The sequence below is a fragment of the Gallus gallus genome, chromosome Z, assembly GCF_016699485.2.
Source record: "Gallus gallus isolate bGalGal1 chromosome Z, bGalGal1.mat.broiler.GRCg7b, whole genome shotgun sequence".
Taxonomy (NCBI): Eukaryota; Metazoa; Chordata; class Aves; order Galliformes; family Phasianidae; genus Gallus; species Gallus gallus.
This window is the reverse complement of record NC_052572.1, coordinates 26,702,128-26,729,017: the sequence shown is the minus strand read 5'-3', so window position 1 is coordinate 26,729,017 and position 26,890 is coordinate 26,702,128.

The window sequence follows — 26,890 nt, the reverse complement described above, 5'->3', positions numbered from 1 at the left end:
CATTTTCAAGAAGGGCTTTCGAAGTAGGAGCTGCCAGAGGCATGAATACGATGAAGAAACACAAACTAGCCATTGATTGCCCTAGAAATAGACTTCATACACAGCTGTGCTTTGCTATCTAAGCAGATACTGACCTGGCTGGCAAACCAGCTAGATAAGACAGCAGGTTCCTCTTCTGCCTTCTAGGATTATGCTCTGGATAGAAGGCTGCAGCTGCACAGCATGTCAAGATGAGATGATCCTATAGCAATCGTTCAGAATGTCTTCACAATGGCTGCTGGAAGGCAGCACTCTGTAGCAATGTGGTTTTTAGACAGCTGTCCATTTCACGCAGCAGGCCACCTGCTCTTACGCTCAGCAGGCTCTGGAAACATAAGGGCTCTAAGAGAGTTTAACCAACTTCATCACTTGCCAATCCAAAATGGACAGTCAGTGGAGATTTTAGACTGAAAGGCTTCCAGAATCACTGCTTCAGTTACTGAATTCAGATGCCCTGGGCATCATTGGAAGAATCATATCTGTAACTCATAAAGGAGTCTCCAAGAGAGAGTAAGGTGTTTGCAAGTAAAACCAGGTATGAAGCACATACCTATGGAGATCAAGGGTCGCTGGAAAAGGAGGAAGGTGTGTCAGACCTGGAAGGAAATTTGTTGTACATGGAAGAATTTGCACATATGATTCCTAGCTCATAATCTCATTTGTTAGGATGACCAAATGGCTACAGAGCCTAAAACCCCAAGCAACGTATGACTGGAAATGTCAGTCATCCAACATTTTGTATTTATTTTGTTCCTGACACTGACGGAGAAATGAATCCCTTTCTGAACATCTGGGAATTTACTGAGCTTGGGCTACCCAGCTGCATCTTGAATAATGAACTCCTTGTGTTAGGGGAGATAAAAGGCTCCTCAGCCTTTCCTAACAAGGTCAACAAGTGGCAGCAGGTGTAAATGTCCAGAGAGTCTTTCATCTTTCTCTTTGGATGATAGTTTCCATTTTTCTAAAGGGAGAAACTGGAATTTAGATATCTGATCTATTCATTCATTCATTCATTCACTCACTCACTCACTCATTCATTCATTCATTCTAGGAAGAAATTATCCTCTTGCTGTCTTTCCTAATGTTCTTGTTTTCAGATATACACATATATTTACTGAACAGAAAAACTAAGTTAATATCCAATATGTACTGATATTGAGGTTTTGGCTTCAGACCAATGATTCATTTTAGATGAAGGATTCTAATTATATAGATAATTATGCATTTCACTGAAAGTTATACAATCTCAACAGTTTAAAAGACAGTTAAAAACTTTAAAAAATGCATATGTATACGTACAGACATACGTGCATACACAATTTTAAAATATTTCTATATTCTGGAATTGATGTCATTGGTTAGCTCTAAGTACGTATGTAAAAACATATATTCATATTATATATGATGGTAATAACAATAGATAAATATAAAATGCTACAGAAATAAAGGAGGAACAAAGTATACTGATTAGAATTGTATTACAAATCAGTAACAGTAAATCCATCCACCAATCCCATAGACAGTGTTATATTTCTTGGTCATACTATGAGCAGTTATGGTTAAGCTATTACAAACATTTAGGGAAATGTTTCTTTCTGTACTTTAATGTCTGAAGCATATTATGCTAATATAAAAGCATATCTTCCTTAGGAATATTTCTGATGTCAATCAAATACCTTTTAAACTATTCAAAGAAGGTTTTATAACTCTTGTGCATCTGAGATAGGTAGATTGCAGGTTGAAACCTCAGGATTCTAAGTGATGTCAGATGAGTTTCCAACTAACTCTTCTAAACATTTTTTATGAAACAAGGAAATGCTCTGAAAATTACAGAACACAGTGTCACACTGTAAGAGCTGGAGATGCTGTTGCAGTCACCTCCGTGGCTGGGCCCATGGTTTTAAGACATTATTAAGCCCTGAGGTTGCAGCTTTTGTGAGTTAAATCCAGATCCACAGCTGTATTTTTGCACATACTCCTGTCCAGTACTGAGTCTATATGAGCAATTTCACAGTGACAGCCTATTCATTCCTACGCATGACAGCACAAACATACCGAATATGCTTCCCAGATAAAGCATTTTCTTGAATACAGAGAGAACACCAAGTCCCACGATTATACAGAGGCATGGACAATTCAAACCAATCTCCCCCTGATTTTGAAATGTCCAGGCTTCGTAAGGCAATTTATGGCTTCTTAATAGCTTGTGACAAGATTTGCTGAACTTCTCTTCAGATGAAACGTGTAAAAGAAAGTTAACATCATGATCAGTTCACATCTGTGGTGAGCATCAACATTTTTTTGCAAAGAAGAGGGTGAAGCTACCCATGGTTCTAGTAAAATCCTCACTTTGTAGTACAATTTTTAAGCTGTTTAAAGAATTAAGACAGAATAATGAAGTCACTGCTGTGAGACCAAGCTCAGTGTTTGTGCATATGACCTAGGACAAATACTTTGAACGCAAAGAAAGAAAAAAATATATATGTTTCAAATAAGCTCTCTGCATGCTTCTAGTAAATTGTCTGTAACTCTGAGCTCTCTGTTAGCTCAGAGTCATGTGTAATGTGGGCCTCTCTCACAGATAAAAGGTTTCTTTTCCTGTTCCTCATTGCAGTTCTCTGATTTCTAGATAATTGAAACAAGAGAAGCGGAGTGTGCTTGGGAATGATACTGTCTAAGCTGGTCCTGGCTTGAAACCCTGATGCAAAGCTGACTATTCTGCTTTTTTAAAAACATGTAACAAGCTGTTGGGCTGATAAACAAGCTGAGTGCAGTCTTCAAAAATCTTTAATAATAATAATAATAAAAGAATAGGAAGAAAGAAAACAAATCTAAGGCAAACGCTTCACTGGTACTGAAGGTCTAACTTTCTACTTGTATTCAGACATGCTTCAATACATCTGTGTTCCCAGAACACAGAAAAGTCAGGGTGACCTCAGAATCACTTCAGGGTAAGGAAACTTGTTGCCCCCTCCAGTACTCTGAAGAAAGTATGCCCTTCAAATGTGCAACTTAAGGGTTCACTTTTCATTTTCTCTCTGGCTGTTCTGATGAGCACAATCCGGTCACTCAACTCAGGAGAATAATGTTAACATCTGAGTTCTATCACAGCGCTCTTTGTGTCCTTGGGCAAGCAGCTCGCAGCTCTTGAAGAATACTTTCCAGTCTCCTTAGTGGAAAAAAAAAAACCTAAAATCATCTCTGACTTTCAGCCTTTTCTAGAAATTGATTTCTTTCTATATTTACTTGTTTAGTGTATTTGTCCCAGGTTCTGTTCCTGCAAGTGATAGTCCCTACCTGAGCAACAAAAACAGAGCATGCCAGTCAAAACTAACAAGCTTGGAACTGTTGAGAGCAGCAGAGCATAAGCACTCAAAGAGTGAGTTTCAATGAGACAGTCTAGCCTGTTTATACCGATTCACGTGAGGGAAAGAGGAGATGAAAATAAATACCAGCGCCCAAAATAAGAAAACCTTATCAGGCGGCAGAAAATGCCCGATATAAACACTGGGAGGGGAGCACATCTGGGCCACTCGTTGCGTTGCTCGAACCGGTCGGAGGCAGCATAGCATCGTGCGCTGCAGCGGGGACGGAGCCCAGGCGGTTCGATCTCCGCTGGAGCCAGCAGATGGCAATGCGCTCTGCGAGACTGCCCTGTCATCTCCCCTCTGCCTAAGCGAAGGAGAATGAAGCCCTACTTCGCCTTCCATCTCTGTTGGCGTAAAGCTTAATTCTGCCTGTGTCACTGTGGATGCATTAGTAACAGTACGGTGTTAGCCCAGAATTGAGCTCCGAATAGTCTGTCCTGCCAGGCTGTCATGGAAGGATAGCTAAGACGTTGAACAGCTGGGTAAAATAGAAGCAGCCTCACTTTGGAACCACTGGGTATCTAGAGTAGCAAAAAACTGCCCGAATTGCAATGACTTATCTGACATGAAAAGTCATTAATTTCTATCACAACTGCATGAAGAACAGTGCCTCAAAGCCCACACTTTCTAGTGACACACTTAAGCTTTCTTGTCGTCAGAGTTACATGGGGTCTCAGTGGCCATTTCTGTATACAAGAATGTAGTTCAAATCAATTTAAATGAAATTAACATCAGTGTAAGAAAAAAAAAAAGTTACCAAATATTACACAGCTGTATTGATTTCTACATGGATCTAATGGTTTACTCTTCATTAAGTGCCCTATCAAGTATATTTAGCTTTCTCATAACCAACAGTCATCCTAATAGAGCAATTCTGTCTTTGAAAGACAGTGCTATACGTTACAATTTCTGATTGCACACCATAAAGGTTTGAGTTTAGTGGGAAACTGTTGATGAAGTATTATTTTGTGCAACACCATTTGTGCACTTTCCTGCTAAAATATTGCTTTCAAGGCAAATTAGAATTCAATTCAGATTGGGCAGATTTCTTAGAACTTCTGAGACTTTTTAACAGAGGGATGAAGGCCCAGTCCCCCACTGTGAGAAGTGGCTGGAACAACCAATTTTGATGGCTGTGCCCTTCCCATCCCAGCTCTCCTGGGCATTCAGCTCCCAGGCCCAGCCCGTATAGCATCCTTTGTTCTGACACCATGCTTTGAAGTGCAGTGGAGTACACTCTAAAAGTGCCTTCCATTTCTTCGGGTGTTGGTTACTGTGTTTTCCAAGTGCCTCAAAAGCTTCCAACTAGCACTCTAGGAGGTCACTTTGGTTCAGCTTGTAGATGTATTGCTCATTCTCATTTTTGTGGAGGTGAAAGAGGACAGATACATATGAAAATTGGCTGCATGCTACCCACACATCCCCTTCCGTAGACCCAGTTACTTTGAGCAGGGGACACTGCTAGTTTAGCTCATGCAGTCTGGAGAGGTGATACAACTGCACCAACTGGAAAACTACTGCTTAAGTATACAGTATCTGTGTAAACACAGCTTAAGCTAACTAATGTTTGCTGGCTGCGTTATGGCTGCAAAGACCCTGCAGTGTAAAAAGGCCACTACTGATTTAGATAAAAGCAAGGGAAATAATATTTATTTTCTAAACACTGTCCAGTGGTACAGTCATCTGTCAAAACAGCCAGTGTTTTGGGAAGCATATCCTGTTAACAAAAGCGCAACGCTGACTTATTGACAGTGTTTACCTCTAGAAAAAACGATCCTTACTTGAGAGGAATTCACATTAACTGGTGAGGTTTTCAGGTTTTGATGGTGCTGACCACATCTTAATTTCATTTCACTTCCCTTGTTTTCTTGCTCACGTGGCTCTGCTCATCCTTTGAACAAGAGTTAAGAACATGGTGATTTAGCTGAACTGAGTTTCATTTTCTTGATGATGATTTTTCATTGTCCATTTTTGTCTCCTGCTGTTGTCTGCCCTGTTTGCCTGTCTGTGATAGAGCAGCCAGGCACTGGGGCCTCACATAGTGCAGGAGTCACGCCACTCCTAATAGGACTGCAGAGAAGGGATTAAAGCCCTTCACATCCAAGCTGTCAGAACAAGTCTTACAAACTCCTCAAGAGGTCTTACCTCCCCGCTGACCCCTGTGCCTGCCCTCAAATAGAAAATGAGCACTGCTGTTGTTTCTCTGACAGAAATTGTTGTCAATGCCCTGCCAGCTGACAGCATCATCAGCAACCCAGTGTGGATACTGGGTTAAAATATACAGAAACTTCTATGTAGAATGGACTAGTGACACCTTCCTCTGCAGTGATGGAGATTTGTTAACAGAATGGGTATGTTGTCTGACAGCTGCTTAAAATGTCATATCCTGCAAAAGGTGGTTCTACATGTCTTTAAAACCCAGAGGGTGAATAAAATTGGATAATGTGTCTGTCATGGGCCAAACAAAAGCCAACAAACTCTGTGGTCTATCTCTGGCAGGGCTCAACAGCAGATGCGCAAGGAACAGTGTAAGAACAAGGCAAGAAAATTATATGACGATGTTCTCCCACTCTCTACTCATTAAACCACTCTGCCAACATGGCCCCAAGTCATATCTTTTTATTCCAGCCCTGCTTTGTTGTTTTATCTCATTAATTCACTCAATAACTTTCCGAAATCAGGTTTGTTCCTTCTCATGTATCTGTCACAAAACACCAGAGGGTGTTCTGTTTCAAACCTTTTCTTCTGATATTCAAGAATACACAGGTAAGGTGACAAGGAGACACATGCAGGCATTTGGGCAGGATGCACAGTAATATGGTGACCGCTGTATTTCAGAGGAGGAATAAAAAGCTGTTGCTTCTCTACACAGCATGTGGACTGTATGATATGGAGGCTTCTTGGCCATAGCCTCAGACTGCATTGTTTGTTTCCCCTGAGTGATTCAGCTCTTGTCCTGCACAGAGGAATCAGCAGATGTTTGCAGATTCTGCACAAGGGTGAGCTGTATGGCTCATTTCCCACAATTCTGAGATATAATGTCTCAGTTGTGCCCAGACTCTCTGCAGCAGTAAGGACTAGGGCTGCCTTTGATGGAGGTTTATGTACTGTACATACTGTACATTTTTTGTGAGAAGTAATATACTTCAGAGTTTTGCTTTGATGGTGGATTGTGGGTATTTGTGCATTTGCAAAGTGTGTTTTCAAGGCATTTCCGTTTCAATTCCCTATGCAACAGAGACCAAGAGCGTGAAATAGAATTAACACCAATATTAGCTGCATGATTGCTTTCATTAGGGCTGGTTTTTGACCTGTAAGCAGCTGTTGCCAGTACATGTAAATCAAAACCAGGAAACTGAATTACATTATACAAAAGGAATAAGTCTCCTCTTTCTGCTCTTTTTATACAAAACATTTTTTCTTTTTCTCAAAATAGTCCAACAAGATTATTACACTGTTGTGGTCACACTTCTCACTTTCCTTTTCTGTACTTTTTTTCCCCCCTTAATGGTTCTGCTTTATTAGCCAGACACTTTTATTCCTGCAACTAAGTATTTTTGGGTATTGATGACAATGACACAGTAAAGAGGCTAAGCTGTGCTGAAATAAATGAGATCTGTTACACTCATTCTGATTTATCTGGCTCCTTTGCTGATTTGCCAGCCTGAAATCTTTGGCACAGTTTCAGACCATGTCTCTGGCAGAGCCAGGATGATTTTTGTCACTGTTGTTGAAAACTCCTGCTTCTTTTTCTTTTTTTTTATTTTTTTCTTTTACAGATGTGATTGAAACTTAAAGTGCCTCAAACCAAAGCCTGTATGTGAAGCCCAACAATTTTTCTGTTTTTTCCCCTAATGCCATAAAAAAGTTAAGCAAAGCAACTTAAGGAGGGAAGGTAGTTCATTTCAGTTTCTTGTCCTGCACAGACACACACTATCACCTGTTTGCACACAGAGAAACCTTAGAGCTAATTTTATTCCTTGTATCTTGAAGCAGCAGTAGCTTATGGCTACGTCCCATACAGATACTGCTGTAACTGCAGTCACAGGCATATTCTGAGCATCCTGGAAGCATTGTACACCAGCAGGTCTTCATTGTCCCACCTGGGGCTGTGAGTGCAGACATGCTAACACAAGGGCTCAGCACTCTCACTGAAGACTACCTTCTCTCCTGGTCTGTACTGCATGGGTAAGTACCATTCATACAGACAGACCTCCTGCCTCTTGAAATAAAGAGGGGTTTTTTTTCTGTCTGGTCAATGATTTGACAGACAGGCTTTTATTTATTCCACCAGACAAGGTGAAGATTGTCTACTACACAAAATATTTCGTGAAAAAAGTGTTAGAAATAAAATCTTATTTTATTAGGAATACATATTTTTTCTTCTGGACTGGGACTCAATAATGATATAGTGTTCAAATGTTCCAGCATCCTTGATAGACTCTTGCTGAGTTTGTCATGCTCCTTATTGGCACTGAAGGAGCAGAACAGGACACTCATTCAGGACAGGAGCATTAGGGATGCAAAGGTATTCAGATATCTTTACAGATAGAGCTGTGTCTCTGGACAAGCGTACCCAGAAATTCTGCAAACCTAAGCAGTCCAAGCTGAATTTAGGAGAACTATATACCTCGCATTCGTAAGCATTAGCAGAGCTTTTTGATAAGCACACTACCCAGAAATTTTTGTGCCTGTGGAGTTTTTCTGACCAAAAAAAAAAAAAAAATCATAAAAGGAATAACAGAAACATAGAATGGCCTGGGTTGAAAAGGACCTCAAAGATCATCTAGTTTCAACCACCCTTCCATGGCAGGGTCATCAACCACCAGACCAGGCTGCCCAGAGCCACATCCAGCCTGGCATTCTCCAGGGATGGGGCATCCACAACCTCCTTGGGCAACCTGTTCCAGTGCGTCACCACCCTCTGAGTGAAAAAATTCCTCCTAATATCTAACCTAAACCTCCCCTATCTTAGTTGAAAACCATTCCCCATTGTCCTATCACTATCCACCCTTGTAGACACTCATTCCCCTTCCTGTTTATACACTCCTTTCAAGTACTGGAAGGCCACAGTGAGGTCTCCCCAGAGCCTTCTCTTCTCCAAGCTAAACAAGCCCAGTCCCCGCAACCTTTCCTCATAGGAGAGGTGCTCCAGCTCTCTGATCATCTCTGTGGCCCTCCTCTGGACCCACTCCAAGAGCTCCATGTCCTTCCTGTACTGGGGGCCCCAGGCCTGGATGCTGTACTCCAGATGGGGCCTCACAGAAGCTGTGTTGAGGGGGACAATCACCTCCCTCTCTGTGCTGGTCACCCATTTTTTTCATGCAGCCCAGAACATAGCTGGCCTTCGGGGCTGCAAGTGCACGTTGCTGGCTCATGTCCAGCTTCTCATTTACCAGGACCCAGAAGTCCTTCTCCACAGGGCTGCTCTCAAGGGGTTCTTCCCCCAGTCTGTATAAATACCTGGGATTGCCCCGACCCAAGTGCAGCACCTTGCACTTGGCCTTGTTGAACCTTGTTAGGTTTTCATGAGCCCACTTCTCCAGACTGTCCAGGTCCTTCTGGATGTCTTCCCTTCCTCCCACTGCATTGACTTCACTGCTCTCCAGAGTCTCTGTTCCCACACAAAATTATTGTTCCCCTATCAAATGTATTTGATCTGGTAAAATTATTTCTAAACCTGTTTTAGAGAAGTGCTTAATGCATGAGGAAATCTCACAACATAAATATTTTGGCCTGCTAAAGGAATTAAATTAGTAAGACTACAGATAGACTATGAAGATCAAAATCAGAGAAATGCCAGATCTCATTCAAGTAAGACTGAACCCTATGATGTATTTAGAGAAGGACTTGGAGTCTTTCTTGAGCTGCAGGGACTCAGAATTTAACATTAACAGGTCCTGAGAATTTAACATTAATTCTGGCAGGGCCGTAGGTGGAAAAAGTGCCTGTATTGTTTGGCAGTGCTCAGGTCATTCATTAGTATTTTGAGGGTTGCCTATGGCATGGAGAGGATGAGAGTTTTCCTTTAACAAACAGCAAAAATGAATAGCCTCTCCCTAGTGAATACTCTCCATAAGTTTGCTGATGACACTAAGCTGAGTGGTGAAACTGACACAGTAGAAGGGAGGGATGCCATCCAGTGGAACCTATACAGGCTTGAAAAGTGGGCCCATGTGAAGCTAATGGAATTTAACAAGGTCAAGTGCCAGGTGTTGCACTTGGGTTGAGACAATCTCAGATAAGAGTACAGACTGGGAGGAGAACTCACCGAGAGCAGCCCTGCCGAGAAGGACCTGGGGGTCCTGATGGACAAAAAGATGAATGTGATCCAGCAGTGTGCTCTTACAGCCCAGATGGCCAACAGCTTTTTCAAGAGAGGGAAGTGGTTGTCCCCCTCTGCTCTACACTCGTGAGGCCCCATCTGGAGTACTGCGTCCAGGCCTGGAATCCCCAACAACACAGAGATGTGGAGATGTTGGAGCAGATCCAGAGGAGGACCATGAAGATGATCAGAGGGCTGGAGCACATCTTTTGTTAATACATGTTTAGGGAGTTGAATTTATTCAGCAAGGAGAAGAGAAGATCTTATTCTGGCATTCCAGTGTTTGAAGGGAGCTTACTAGCAGGAGGGAAACCAATTTTTACATTGTTTGGTAGTGATAGGTCAAGAGGTAATGGCTTTAAACTAAAAGAGGGGAGATTTGCGTTAGATGTTAGGAAGAAATATTATACTCAAAGGGTGGTGTAGAGCTGGAACAGGTTGCCCAGAGAGGTTACGGTTACCCTGTCCCTGGAGGTGTTCAAGGCCAGGTTGGATGGAATCCTGGGCAGCCTGATCTAGTGGGTGAAAACCCTGCCCACAGCAGGGGATTGGCATTAGGTGATCTTTAATGTCCCCTCCAACACAAGCCATTCTGTATGATTATATGATTTCCATTGTTTGTTATATTACCGTAATCATAGATTATCCACAAAATGTCCAGTACAAGCAAATCAACAGAAATGATCTAGGAATAGAATGATTCACTCTGGAGAAATTCCTATCGCAAAATATTTATTATTTGGCCCCAGTTCATCAAAGTACTTCAGAACATTCATCGTTCACTTGTAGAGTTAATAGGGATTACAACTTATCTTTCATTAAAGCAGAGTAACTAAGAAGAGAAATCACTTAGAGGTACATATGTAGAGAGAAATAATTCAAATCTCCTTTGTCTTAAGTACTTCCTCAGGAAATACAATGGACAGGTTAATAAATAAATAAATAATCCAGAAAAAGAAAGAAAGAAAGAAAGAAAGAAAGAAAGAAAGAAAGAAAGAAAGAAAGAAAGAAAGAAAGAAAGAAAGAAAGAAAGAAAGAAAGAAAGAAAGAAAGAAAGAAAGAAAGAAAGAAAGAAAGAAAGAAAGAAAGGAAACCTATTTTCTACAATAATTGTGTTTGCTTTACATGGAAAAAAAAGAAAGAAAGAAAAAGAAAAAAAAAGACAATTGTTTAGCAGCTCAAAAAACACTGTGAAAGTTGCTTCATCGGCTCACTTAGCTCTTAATTTAGAGGGTTACTGTACAGTGACAGTACTGTTTGTCAGGGAAGTGGTCTAATAAAGTCAAACAAGGAAAATTTGTTTCCCAAAGATGCTATGAGCATGAGCAGTGAAATGTTTGGTCTATTTTTGATGTGGAGTTGACCTTTTCACTAAATAAGTCCCCTTCCCTGTAGAGAGAATATAATAATATAATTCAACATTGGAGAAATAATTCTACATGACATTATTGCTAGGTGCCAATCCCTTCACTTGAATCAGGCCCACGTAAAATTTCACCTTCCAGAAGCAGGAGATGGCAGATACAGAGGCCTAAGCCAAGGACATGTCAGTTCTCACTGGCAAAGCCACAGCCATTTGAGTATACATTTTGCCCTGGAGGTACTGTGGGGACATGGCAGTGCTCATTTTTATGTATTAGTTAATGCAGTCCCTCTGCCTACAAGAAACTTGACTTCAAGGACTTCCTTGTGTCAGTTTGTATTGTAGGGATGGAACAGGATTAAGACTGTCTTCTTAGTTGGTTGCCACTCCTAGTCATTGCCGGAAGCAGGAAGTTACGTATGTAGGGAACTTGGCGTGTTTAAGTTTAGGGAGAGAGCAAAGGTTGGTTGAAGGTATCTGAATGGCAAAAAGCTCATATCGTCATTTTGTGGGACTCACATTATGTCCTGTTATAGACCTAGCACTATAGCCTCTGTCTTCAACTCAGAGAATTTCTCCAGACTAGACTCTAGGATGTCCTTCTGTACTTAATTTCTGCATGGCATTTTCTTCTTTACTATCTTTCAGAGACCACTTCCTCAGAACAGCAGCAGTCATTTGTTCCAATAGACTCAATGACATCAATACCCCACCTGAGACAAAATCTACTGATTCTGTCTTTGAAATTTGTATCTGAAAATAGTTTGATGCATTTCTTCTGATGGTAAGGGAATGTCGGAATATTCTTAAATTCAAAGACTGTATCTGTTCAAAAATTTGGTGTTATAAGAGTGGAAATGAAACACCAAGGATATCTAACCTTTTCTTCCCACCTCTTTGATACTCATCACTTGAGAATTAGCCCTCTGACAAAATGATACCTTTGTGTGAAGGACATGTTTTTATAGGTCCTTATACTATATTAAGAAAAGCAACCTCTACTCAACAGTAAGAACAGAACAGAGGCACATCAGTGCTGGGGATGGTCTTTGGGAAATGGGCTGCTTGCCTAGGAAGGACAGGTGAGGGTAGCAGGGATTCAAAACAATGCAAGGGAGAAAAGACAGGGACATAAGGGAGAGGAAACAGGAGACCAGAAAGGGGGGAGACCAGGTTGAAAGCAGCCTTCACACTTAATTAGCCGATCTGTTTTAGGAGAAACAGAAATATTTGTTCCTCATCTCCCAGCTCTTCGAAACTGCAACATCAGAAGCTCCAGAACACAAGGAAAAAGAAAAAAAGAAAAAGAAAAAGAAAAAAAGGAAAAAGAGAAACAACAGCAAAATCTGAAATCTGATGTTTTAAACATTTGCTGTTAAAAAAAAAAAAAAAGCAGGGTGGAGGGGGTGGTCAAACGGCTTTCTGAACATGATGCTATGTACAAGTCAGGGAGGAGATGAGATCAGACAATGCCTGTCCAGATCCCAGGCCTTTGTCTGGCATTTCTCTGCAGTACCATAGTGCAGCCTGGAATTATTTATAACAATAGCTAAGGAGGATTTACAATGATAGGCATTTTATTCCTGGGGAGAAGCAGCTCTGAATCTTCCTGAGTGCATCACAGAAAATCATCCTTTTTTCCAGGCCTTCCAGATTGAGTCATAACCCGGTGTATCTATCTCAAATTGAAAATGTATTTAATAGTTATCTTTAATACTTTCTCATAGATTACTTGAAACAGGCTTTATGTACATCTTTCTCATGCTTCTTTTTTGATAATTGCACCTATTAAGCAGAAGAGGAAAATGGTAACCCCTTACAGCTGTGGAGAAAGACAAGTAAAATAATATCTGTTGAATACAAATTGCTTGTAAAAATCCAAAGACTTTTCTTCTTTGGGATAGTTCCTTAGAAAACCAATCTCAAAAATGTTATGCTTCAGACACAGTGTCAGACACATCATATCATTACTGCAAGAGCCATTGTTAGCAAGTCGAAGTCATATATCACTTTTCATTTTAAAATAGAGGAGTATCAAATGAACAGCCAGAAAAAAAAGAAAAAAAAAAAAACTTGTCAGTTTTGCCCAGAAAGCCATTATTCTACACTCACTAAATAAAACTATGTGATTAGTTTTCAAAGAGATGGGCTCTCGCGATATAGGGGAAAAAATCAAATACTGTCTATTTCCCTTCACCCCATAAAACCACTGTGAGGACTGAAAAGTGTAGTCTGCTGTAACATTTCCTTCTGTCACAAGTTAATAATATGCTTTCTACTTCAAGGACGAGGAATGCAAAGGAACTTTAGCAGTTTCTTCCTCCAGCATGTGCCCCATCTTAGTGCATCTGGGTTTGCAGAAATGTTGGTTTTATTGCTTTTGTGACATCTTGTTGCTTTTATCAAGCAAGATGTTCATGACTCTGTAGATCACTTGTGTTCAACAACAGTTACTGCAGCCAGATGGTGGAAGGTTTATGAGTAGCATTTCGACCAGGAATATTGCATCTGTTTTTCAGGACAGAACCTGAGCAGATGGTACCTCTTACATTATCCCATATATCCCCCCCTTCAAAAGGGACTTTTTTTTTTTTTTTTTTAACATTCCTCAAAAGGATAATTTCATAATTAACAGTGTGTGAATTAATTTACTTCGAAAAGACAGCCCTTTGTGTGCGTCGTGTTAGACAAACACAGCGGTCAGGATACTGTAACACTCAGCAGATGTTTTTCTCCAGTCATTTAGAAAGTAACTTCTGAAAAGACCACTAATTCTATTACACAGCAGTCTCAACATTACTGCAAGAGAAGAAAAGATCTTCACCAGCTCAGCTGAGTTTCTTATTTTGGGTCTACCTTCACCGTTATGGGTTCATGCCTCCATCATGTGATAGACATACAGCATCTGAGTATGGGGAGGAGGAGATTTAGAATGAGAAGGAAGGCTAGTGAGGAACAAGAGCAGCAGTGCTGGAAACCGCTTAATGTAGGGATGTCAAAATGCTTTCATCTGTGTCAGCAGGGTTTTGCATCAGCCAATTCCAGTTACTGATATATTAGATGACTTAATCAGTTTCATAAATTGAGTCCAACAACTGTGAGCTAACCGAAGACACTGATGCAGCTCTGCCATACCTTCAGCAGAGGTGTATCTTTGGAATCAACAGCAAGAGAAGCAAACAAGATGAGAAACAAGACACTGCTGGTAATGATCCAAGGCCAACTGATACAGCAGTGGCAAAGCTGTTACCGTTGTGCAGCATCTGCAGAAGATGATTGAAGATGAGGATCTGATAAAAGGAACCTCTAAGTTCTATCAAATACCTGTAGAACTGAGAGTGGGCAAAGAGCTACTACTCTTGTCTCTATTACAGTAGTTTTACAAGTACTGCAGAGGCCTTTATGTCGCAGTGCTGAATCTCTAGATCTCTGCAGTTAAGAGGACAACTTTATATATAGTCAAAAAATACTGGTTCAGTGATAAGATGGTGCAAAAGGAACAGGGAACAGTTTTGTTGTCTTCATCATTCCTGGTATCAAGCCAAATGGTGCTTGTCTGTGCCAGAAGATACCTCTCCATGGAGTGTTACTGTGGTATCTTTGTGGCTCATGGCACAAACAAAAAAAAATTACTTCTGCAATTTCTTCCAGAAAGTTTAATATGGAACAGGAATTTAAACTTAGCAGGTTCAGAGCTAACATTAACAGTGGGATCCATCTTTTGGTTATGTATTCAGTGACGGATACCTGCAAGTCATTCACCCGTAGACAAAAACTGCAGCCTATAGATTGCTGGACTGGGATTCCTGTGACTGCACGTGAATGCAAGCACAGTTTGAATGGGAATGGAGCTTATATCACCGTAACAGACTAGGAAGTGCCATTGTGTTTATAGTCACTGGAATCATTTTCTAAGTTCACTTCTGAACTACGTTTTTCACACTGTTCATTTGACGTCTGGAACAAGAGCTTTGATAAAAGTATTTGTTTTATTCAGCACCTGCACTGAAACATCAGTAATGCTGCACTGAAGCTTTCCACATGTTTCTCTTACTTCAGACTGGTTGAGCAAGAGCATTCACACATTTCCTTAATCCCAACCATCATAAATCCTTTACAAGTTCCCTGTTTCATTTTTCTTCTCTCAAGGGCTTAGCAAAACACTAAGCGTGCACAACCCTTCTCCCCCAGAGCCCACATAGTTTACAATAAACTTCATAATTGTCTTGTTCTGCAGGGTTTAGCAGCACTGCAGAAGAGAAAGTCAGGGAGCAGTGGCAGAGAAGAGATGAAACACTCTTCCAAATGGGAACAGTTCTACGATGAAATATTATCGTGATATAAGTAGCTTCTGCATTTTTGAAGGTTGGAACTAAGCTACAGCAGTAGAAAATATTGTCACAGCTGAGTTACAGTTAGTTTTATACCAAAAACTGATACTTCTTTTTGAAAATTATAACAGTATTTCTCAAATTGTATGAAAACTCTGGCACAAGTTAGAATCATAGAATCACAGAATCCTTAAAGTTGGAAGGGACCTTTAAAGGTCATCTAGTCCAGCTCCCCTACAATGAACGAAGACATCCACAGCTAGGTCAGGTTGCTCCCATCCAGCCTGACCTTGAGTGTCTCCAGGGATGGGGTATCCACCACTCCTCTGGGCAACCAGTTCCACTGCCTTACCACCTCATTGTAAAAGACTTCTTCCTTATATACAACCTAAATCTACCATCTTTAAGTTTGAAAACATTTCCCCTTATCCCATAAATTAATTATTTCTCATTTGAGTAGACTTTCAGGAACATCTGAACGTGTTTAGGGACAGTCCCACCAGCCTACCATGTCTGGAACACTCCTGTACTACGCTTTTATGAGTATAATAGACCAATAGGAAAACACATCAGTGGAACTGGTTAGTCAGCAAAGCTCCTCTTCTGTAGTTTACTTCTATTTGTAAGAAAACGTATTAAGCAGGAACTTCACCAGGAGGAGGATTGTCCCAGTGAATTTTCACCATACCAACATAGAACACAGTCTTCCGTCCCTCCTTCACACACACCTGTAGCACTATGTCTCTAAATATGTGTGTATGCACTGGTATTTATAGAACTTTCTGACCCAGAGACACATAACAAGGTCCAGAAAAAAATGCCTTAGACTTTCATAGAGTCTTTCTTGTTAGTGAGACCAGTACCTAAATAAAATGCATTGAGTATTCACCAGGATTTCCCTAAGGTTAGCTTCCCTAGCCTCCTTTTTGATCTAGCAAGTAGCTTCAAACTGAAAACCTGCCAATAAAGTGTGAGCCTCGATGAAGTCTGTGCAATGTTCTAGTAATTTTATCATAGTCAGGTTTGTGACTGGGTGGTTCAGACAGCCATACAGGCATGCTCAGGCTCAGACATCCTTCCCATATTAATCATTTTATGGGCCAAATAGTAGAAGGTAAACCTTGTTAGCAGAAGAACCCATACTGCTTAAAGTTATTCAGCTTTCAGAGAAAGCTTTCAGGAAGCAGTTACAGAGAAGAAAGTTCAGCTCCACCTAAGAGCTCAAAACATCTTTTACTTCTGCCACTGTTGCTCTGTCCCTGAAGCTGATCCCTCATTGCTTCTCTCTGCTGGTTGGTGATGCTTTGCCCTACTCCCGCATCCATCTGACCATTTAGAACTCCAGCTTATTTCATGGTTAAAGAAGCTGTGTTATTCTTCACTTTGATGAAAAATCTCCCGAGCGTCATCCTAGAGTAGCCTTACTTTTTCTTAATGCAGCAAATAGAAACATATTGTAGGATGGGAAAATATAGAAAAATTTGTTGCATAGAAATAGAAAAAAAAAATCAGTAGCCTAAAGACAAGAGTAGAAGAAGAGAAACAAAGTCCTTCCTGTCATTTAATTTAGATAGCTTACAGTCTGAAGTTACATGTGCACCTAACAACAGGGGAATCACTTAGCAACAGGCTTCAGTTCTCATTGGCTTATGTGTAAAAGATACTCAGGACAACAATTTTGGTTCAATTCCAGTTCTGCGTTCTTCCACAAACCTGGTTGGAATGCCTGAAGATGCTCCTCTGAAACATCAAAAATCTTTAAAACATAAAGTAATCTATGAGTTTTTGAATTATTTTTTCTTTTTTTTTCTTTTCCCTCGAGAAGACTGGACATTGAAAAGGCCAGCAGAAAATTTAATTTGTAGATTCCATAGCTCTAAAACAAAGCAAGAGCTCTAGACTGCATTAAAGCTAAAAATATGATCAAATATAAATAAATGACTCCCCAAACTGCAGTAAAGACAGTAATTATTCAGGTTGTCTAATGACTGTAATGAAAGAACAATTACACGTACAGAGAGAAATCTCAGCCAAGCAAGATCTCTTATTTTCACATTTTAAGAGCTTTTGCTAAACTAAGAGCAGTAGGGCAAGTCTCCTGTTGAAAGGAGGCATGACATAACTTCATTATTTCTAACTCAAAGGTTCCGTGAGGGATAGAAAGTTTCATTTTGTGTCAGACAGACTTGCTGCTTCAGATCTAGTCTCTCTTGAGCTATCTGTATGCATCACAACCCTGCCAAATACATTAGATTACAGAGTTCATCTTTATGAGAAGAAATTTGTATGTATGATGAGAAAACGCTTCACTGTGCTTTCTTTACAGTTCACATTCTATTGAGAATTTCCGGTGATGTTCCTAACAGCTGGTGGAAAGGTGGGAGAAGACAACTGGGTGGGAGGCAGTGCATTCCTGCCCTTTCTGCAGTGATGCACCAATGAGTGTGAGCAGTGTGTGGCAGAGTATTGGCTGGGAGGGGTGGGGCAGATGCCTTCAAGTTTGACACCTAGACTGTGTATTCTGTTGGTGAGAGTATCATGGGCTCAAATTCCTGGAGGAAATTTCGCAGCTGAATCAAAATATAAAATTTGGAGTTTAAAAGGGCAGCAGTTGGTTATGCCCTAAAGGAGAAAGCTGCACCACAAACTTCCATGGGTTTCCTTTTTTTTTCCCTCTGTGATTTATTGCAAGGATAAGCAAGAATTAATACTGAAGTATCAAGAGGTAAGATCTCCATTAGAGATTTTGGTTACTGGAAACCATATAGCACAATATGCCAAACTCAGTACACAATAACACTTCTTATCCAGACTTCCAATTAACGACTCCAGTATATGGCCATTCTTATTATGCAAAAGTTTATATGGTGCCAGTCAGTGCCACCCAATGTTCTTGTTAGCTGCTGCCCATACACTGCACTCACAGCTGATGCAGGGGGACTCAGAGAAAAGTGGATAATCTTTGAGTTCCCTTTCCTGCATGAGTTTTCTCTCTAATTCTGTATTTCCAAGGTGAGGAAGTTTGGCAAAAGGAATCACTTAATGAAGGCTTAAGTTAACCTGTTTGTTACTTAGTTCTTTCTCTGGGAGTGGGTTTGTCTATTAACAGTTGACTTCTGTCATCCCTATGCTGACATTGCTGGGAAAGCAGTTACTTATTCGGAAATAAAGAACACAGGGCTAGCCTCCTTTTCTTTTTAGTTTGCAGTTGACTGTGGGAAGCTGACAGATAACCCAGAACAGTAATTTGCTCAAAGTAGCTGTTCGGATAATGGCATAGGGGTGGGGGGTGGGACACACCTTCCATTTTCCCCTTTGTTGTCATATTTTTAAAAATAACTAGCTGTTGCAATGCAAGCTGGGAGATTAAATGGTATTTGTCACAATAAACACAGATGTGAAAGGGCTTTTTCAGCTTTGTGCTGTGCTTGCAGGAACTTGCATAGCATTTTGCAACATCTTCACCCGATGGAGGCTTTTCTTCTAAAACTTAAAAACAGAGACAAATGCCCAAGCTTTTGTTGGCTTTTTTAACTATTTCAGAGCTTTGCTGTGCGGTTTTAAGGAATCTGGGGAGATATACTATAGAGATACAGAGTCACAGAATCATAGAATGGCTAAAGTTGGAAGGAACCTTAAAGTTCTAGTTCCAACTCCTTGTCATGGGCAGCACTACCTCCCACCTGCCCAGGCTTCCTAGGCCCCATCCAACCTGGCCTTCAGTGATAACAAGACAGAAAACTGTTAAATAAAGAGCTCTAGGAAAAAAAAAAAAAAGAAAAGTCTAATGATCTTTAAAGTCAACATCAAGTAGATAAATGTATCTGGTGTTGAAGGTACAGCAACATTCTCCCGCAAGTTTCTAACCATCATGAAATAATATTTTATATATATACAAGATCTGTGGATGCCACATGAGACTGAATTAAAGCAGGTTCCAAAGAAAAATACAGAGAAGTGGGTTTCAGTGCAATCTGTGAATAATCCATGAAAATGTCTGCTGCAGGACAATACAGACGATTAAAATTTAAGGAAGATCAGATAACAACCGGACAAGCACATGGGTGAGAAGTCAGTAGAGGAACATAAGACGCAATGGTACTACTTCTAACTCACAAATCACCTGAACCATCCAGTGATTGGAGTCTGAATAATTATTTTGGGAAGATATCACTGTAGGCTTGCCCTCAATACTCATTCCTTCCCTGAAAACTGTGTTTGGTCACTATCTATCTGGTACTGACATGGATGAACATTTTGATTTGATCAGACTGCTTTTCCTGTGCAGGAGTGAGGACAGCTAAGTGTCCATGTAAATGGAATCAGTGAAAGCTGGCACCGTTTGTTGCTGCCATACAGCTGGAACTTTTACTCTAATTTGAAAGCATGCAGTTTGTTTCTAAGGTGAGGATCAAATATACTTTAGGTTCTTGGACTTGGAGTCCTCTATAAAATGAACTGTTGTCATGAGTCCATAAATCACCAAATTTCAAGCTTTTTCTCCAAAAGAAACACAAGGGACTACCAAAATCTCTCACGATAATCCAGAGGATGAATAGATCTTTCCACACAAAAATTAGGCTATCGCCACAGAACCACTGTTCACTAGTTCATTTGCAATGCAATGCCCATGTGCAGCTGACACAGACGGACATTTCTGATCACTCATGGCACGTAGGCTGGTCTGGTTCCGTTTCACACATTTTCAATCATTTTCAGGAAGCTCACAGCAATGTCACAGCTCCAGTTACAGGAGAAAGGGCTTAGGTACAGAAATCAGATCCTACATTTCATTTTCTTTGTTAGCCTGACGGGGTCCTTTCTGACACAAATCTCAACCTTTCAGAGCAGGACTCCTTTTTCGTTGTGGTGGAATTACACTTCAGCAAAGTTCTAGCCAAATTTGACAAGAGGCATGTTTGGTTTTATTCTTTGGAAATAGAATATAATAATCCTCTTCACTGACAATGTGGCTTTGCTTTTGTTATACGCACACTTAAAGTACACTTGATGTGTTCATTTTGAGCAAATATATAGAAAAGCACAAAAGTTTACTGTTATCTGAGAATAAAGAAGTCTTTGCAGCATGGACAATGCAACTTTGACATGCTGTTCTGATCTTTTAATTCTCCCAGGCTTTTTCGATGTTTATCAGTACATCAAGAGACTACAGAGAAATTGTGTCTGCATCACCTTACAGGTGCTGAGGATGGGAGCGTGAAAAAAAGTTTGACCAAGGTAAAAAGTATGTTGGTTTTTTTTTTTCCCGTTTCTGACATTTTACCCTTCTTAGGCTCATTCTATGTGCTGGAATGCCTCCTGTGGGCAGTTATAGCATAGGCTTTAAAAAAAAATTGCACCTACATCAACAGGCCTGACTGTAACATATTCCCCAAGAGACACGCAGCCAACTGGGCAGTCCCTGCCATGGGTAGAGCAGCCTGCAACAACTGCAGTAGTGTCAGCATCCTGCATCCTCCTGTGTGCTGTCAGGGAGATTGCTTCATTCACAGCAATCAGCTCCGGTCTATACTAATGGAAATTGTGCTTTTTTATTAGCAGATGGGTTTGAAAGTGCATACGGTTTTCTCAGTTTCTCTCTGAAAAAAGGTTCTAATGTTTCTCAGGAATGGATCCAATACAGTTTTAATATACTCTTTTTCCTAAATGTCTTGCCCTCTCAACCTTGTTACAGGTTTTGTTTTTAACGGTGTATACATATTTTGTGCACACAACTTAACAGGTCAAGTAAATAGAAGATTTGCCATTTAGTTGGAAAAAATGGCTTCTATTCACTTGGAGTTGTCTTTGGAAACCTGAAAAGCCTAGAACTTGGTAAGTTACAAACTAAAGAGAATGAGAGTACTTATTATAGAGTTCTCTTTCTGGAAGAGAAACTCTAGAATTGAGTTATAGAACTCTTATTTCTGGAAGTTAACTGAGTATGAAACAAAAATTATCCTGAAAGAAGATCACGGAGAACTCTTACTTTTGCTTAACAAGGCCATTATTTGCTTGATCACATGCTTACCAATGTCTTAGTTATTAGTATGTTTCAGTAATAATTGGGATAATGTATGTATTTCCTTAACTTATAAGTAATTATTCAAGGGACCCAGATTTTTTCTTCCCTCTAGAGTCTTTGCATTAACTCTTCATGTAACCATGCAAAAGCTGCAGGGTTTGAACTGCAGAATGAGAAGTATTGCAGAAATATTGGGTCTGGAAGGTTTCTTTTTTCCACTTCTGTTTTTTCCACTGTCTGTTAAGAGATTTTGTTCTTTGAACTTCTTTGTTGCACTGCTACATGTCATGTGTGATTCATTTCACCTACATTTGCTTGAACTGCTCTAGAACAAGGAAAAGCCGCCGATTCAGCTCAGTGATACTATTTTATGATATTCCAGTAACTACATGTGAATGCGGCATGCCTACATAGAGAAGATACATTATAGCGTATAGAGACTTCCTGGATTTTTTATTTATTTATTTATTTTTTAATGAATCTCAATAGTTTCAGCTCACAGTTCCTACCCAGGTCTCTGGGCTTCCATAGTTCTTTGTTACAGAAAAAAATAGTGTTTTAGAAAAAATAGAAAAAAATGGAAGGGAAAAGAATAAGGTAGAATGGAAGAGGAGAGGAGAGGAGAGGAGAGGAGAGGAGAGGAGAGGAGAGGAGAGGAGAGGAGAGGAGAGGAGAGGAGAGGAGAGGAGAGGAGAGGAGAGGAGAGGAGAGGAGAGGAGAGGAGAGGAGAGGAGAGGAGAGGAGAGGAGAGGAGAGGGGAGGGGAGGGGAGGGGAGGAGAGGGGAGGGGAGGGCAGGGCAGGGCAGGGCAGGGCAGGGCAGGGCAGGGCAGGGCAGGGCAGGGCAGGGCAGGGCAGGGCAGGGCAGGGCAGGGAAGGGAAGGGAAGGGAAGGGAAGGGAAGGGAAGGGAAGGGAAGGGAAGGGAAGGGAAGGGAAGGGAAGGGAAGGGAAGGGAAGGGAAGGGAAGGGAAGGGAAGGGAAGGGAAGGGAAGGGAAGGGAAGGGAAGGGAAGGGAAGGGAAGGGAAGGGAAGGGAAGGGAAGGGAAGGGAAGGGAGTTCCCTCCTCTGGGTGCTTTCAAGGGCTTTAACATCTCTTTTATATTGTGAAGTCCAGAACTGCACACCAATACTGTGTTTTGAGTCATCCTCCTAACTTTAGCTGGCTTTTCAAGATATAGTCGCTGTAACATGATACAAAAGCCCAGACCAACTACACATGGAACAAGTTCAGGTCTAGGAAAATCTGATCACGTGTGCTCCATGCCTTTCCTGTAAAGAGTATTTATGTACACAGTACTGTTCTTGAGTATTGGAATTCTGGCAGAACATCACTCTACCCATTCTTCTTTGCTTTTCTGGTAATAGCCCTGAGCACTACGCTACAGGCTGCACTTCTTCTCAAGGCTGAATTTCTGCTTTTACTTTTGCATCCTGACACTGAGCTTGGAGGAGCCATACTGTTTCAGTAAACCATAGAATGTTTGCTCAGAAGTCCCTCTACCTTCAAGATGTCACCTAGCTGTTTCTTTCAGGAGTGATTTCATGCTACCAGCCTTCAGACTTCACTTGACTAACTGGCCTGCTTGAAGTAACATACAGAATGTCTTCCTTTTTCACAGTTTCTCTTATTCCCAGTTGATGCATCTTGTCACCTCTCATCCAAAAGACAGTTTTTCCCTTTGGCTTCTGTTGATAGCTTTTGACTTTATGCTGAAAATAGACACTGTATGCACACGTTGTGTGTTCTTTCCCAGTGCCTCTCATTTTAAACTTAAACTCTTTCATGGCAAAGTACATGTTTTTTTTCTGTTCTAAATTCACCCTCCAAATACAAAATCATAGAATCATAGAATCACAAGGTTGGAAAGGACCTACAAGATCATCTTGTCCAACTGTCCTCTCTCCAACTGTCCTAAACATGCCTTTCTTTTTGCCATATCTAATAAACATGGCAAATTTATTTGCTGCAATATTGTTGTCTGAAGAGTTACATGTACAGGACAAATGTTCTTTCAAAGCTGAAGAAACATCTGAATGAATTTGCCATGATTTTAAATGAAATCTTAGTGAAGTCTAAATTATACTCACAGAAACTTCAATATGCTACAGCTTGAAACTTAAAACATATTAAGTTGCTGCTGCTTCTCTTACTCAAGCAGCATTGGGCAAACACACCATGAATCATGAGCTCTATATAACAGGCAGGGTCAAGGGGGCTGTCAGCTAGCAGAATTTCAAAGGCAATCTTCCTGAAGTTTAAAAGTTATTGTGGAGTGGCTCTGTGAATACTCCTGAAGCAGTAATCTTTCAGACAACTTTTTCTTTGCATCACATCATGCCCACCATTCACACTCCTGGTTTTCTCCCAGTCCACCAAAACTCTCAGCTATAGACTGTCTGCCCTGAACAGGTTATCTTGAGCATGCAGACATCTACCTCTCTCAATTTCCTTGAATTTGCTTCACCATGAAGGAGCTGACAGGCTATACACCAAATTCCAAATACAGCAGTGATTGTGGTATACTGTGCAAAAGATTCAGAGCCAGTGGCTGTAGGTTGAGATGCCTTCAAACTGCTGTACCTGTGCAGTTCTTCTACAGTGGAGTATGGCTATCAGCTTCCTTTTTTGCACAGACAGCAATGGATGTTTGAGAATTATCTTGGCACAACCTGACTGTCTCTTTCAGTTTCTTCTTTTTTTCAGTTTTTTTGAGTTACAAACAACTTCCATTTTTTTTCCATCACTACTTGATTAGTTAATTTCAGGGTCTTGAGAATAAGTATGCCTGTGATAATTAATTATTCCAGGATAGGTAAACTGGTTTGTCTGTGAATAAAGTATGTTTATTGCTTTTTTTTTTTTCCTCTCTATTTTTCTTGGTGAAATTTTCTGTCCTATCCTTTTAAATCCCTTCATCATCCATCATCCCTTATTCCTGTTTGGCTCAGTTTTTACTAGTTGTAAGCTAAAATACACATTTTGGGGGAACAGTTAGATTAGCACAATGAAATATAAACCACCTGTTTTTTACAATGGGGTGGTGAATTTCAATAGATTAAAATCACTAATGCCTGTACTGATGGTGTCCATGCTGCCAGCACTTCAAGAACAATAAGGAGTTAGGATCGGTGCTAACAGATGCTCATTCTGCTGAAATTTCTTCCAGTATTCCTCCATGGTGTGTGGGGAAAGACCATGCTTAACACTGACTTTGATCCTCACATCCTGTGAATTTTTGTGCCTCAACACTATGACACACTGGTAGTTCTGTTCATATGTATTTCTCCTAGAAGTGTGAGCAAGTTAAATATATATATATATTTTTAAAAAATTACAATAAAGCAAGGGACTGTACTACCTTCTAAAGTGCCCTGTGGAGAGCTGCCAGAGTGAAAAGATGTTTGCACCCAGAGATATTCAGTTTTTACTCTTGTTTTGTCTTGTTTTGCTTTACATTATGTCAGTGCTCCAAAAAGACGGTGTGGTGTGGTCTGAGTGGTTGGTGTGTTTGTGCTAGAGGCCACACCAGCAGTGCAGATCGTTGCCACTGCCATTCTTTTAGCAGCACCCAGAGCTGCCAGGAGATGCAGAGGTCTGTGAGGCTGACATTTCCTCCAGCAGGGAGGTGGGGATAGTGTGAAACCTTTGGTTTCTCTTGTTAATGGGCAGATGAAGGGATCAGAGCAGTGAATTCAGGACATTAACTCTACTGGCTACATTGGCAGCCACTTTTTTTCAGAGAAGATGTTTATGTTGCACAGCTGCCAGACATTTTGGCATGTCTCTGGGCATAGCTTTCAATAACTGCTATCAAACTTGCTGAGCTCTGATTAACACCTACTTGACATCTGGATTTATACCACAGTCTGTCATATAGCTATGCATCTCCTGGTCCTACCTTTCCCTGGCTTGTCCAGAGACAGAAGAGCCCTTGCAGAGCCTGGTATTCCTGGGTGTGACTGAATCCTGTCTCTTCTGCACCAGGAGGGACAGAAATTCACCCAGGCAGATGAACCGGAGGCACAATGGAGACTGAAGTAAAAAGGTTGAGGACTTGCATTTGCTTGACACAAGGATGATGGGCACTAGCAGTAGAACAGGGTTTCTCCCCAGTCAGCTCCAGCGTGTTGCTGACAAAACAGCTTGATCTCCAGCTTCCAGGAGCCAGAAGAAGCCTTGCTGCAGTTGTCATGTGTGAGACTGATGATGTGAAAACAGCCCAGGGGGATCAGGGCAGAGACTGCATATTTCGCACAAGCCTCTATAAGACTATTCCACACAGCCACAGCAAGCCAAAGTGCATGTCTGCTGGGCTCTTGCCCCAAGCCTTGGCAGCCTCAACTCTTTCTGCCAGTCATTACGGACATTAATGCACCTTTTTCCATCATCTGATGCGGGAGCCCTCTAAGCCATGCTGACGCACACAGCCAGCTCCAATGACAGATCTCCCGATAGCGCGTTGCTGCAAGTGAGCAGGTGCTGCTTAAAGCCAAGGACACATAAAAGCAAAGAAAGTTTATCCTGTCAGAAGCCCTCTCATTAATCATCTTCAAATGCCATACTGATCCGATGTATTTATCCCCATTAACAAGCTTATACAAGCAGGCTTGTTTGAGTATAGCTGGTGGTGAGTATAAGTCACTAGGAACCCACTGCAGAGTGTTTAAGTTTTTAAATTTTCTCCTTTCCAGGGGTGTTGAAAGGTCCCATTTGCCTGTAACACTGCCAGCATTGTTCACCCTTCAGAAAACTCTATGTCTCTCAGCCCTTGGAGAGATTGTTTTGTTTCTCCCCCCCGTGTCCCTGCCCTCTGCTGCATTCTGTGGTCACCTGCAACGGCGGATGGCAAACAGCAGCCTAAGCTCCCATGCCTTTCTTTCTTACCTTCACAAAGTAACTTGTCACAGCCATGAGAAAGGTTTCTATTTAAAAACAAAGAGCTGTGACCACAGAACTGTGACTAATATTGGAATTTAGCAAGAAGTCAGCTCTTGTTTCAAGAGGTTGTGTTGCAAGTTTGGGAACATTTGCTACTAAAGCTCTTGATGAATGACTCCAGGAAGAGGGAGTTAGTTTTTCTTATTTCTTCTTCTCTTTCAGAGTTCGTTTTGCACAGATGATAATGAGGAGTGTCAGGCAAGCATGTAGCAAACTGTTTTCTCTCTCTTGACAAAGCGAAGCTATCATTATGTCAGTCTGACACTGAGAACCCACTGGACTTGGACAATAAAGAGATTTAGAGAGAGAAGCATTTAAAAAAAAAAAAAAAGAATAAACATTATAAATCACTCTCTCAGGACTGAGCATTTCAATGTATCTCATATATATCTACTTCTTATCCTCCTGCATTCATTTTCTTCCCTCTTCACCAAGAACAGTTCCATTCAAGTTGAAACACAATTGAAAGTAGGAGTTTTAAAAGATTTTCCATTCCCCATC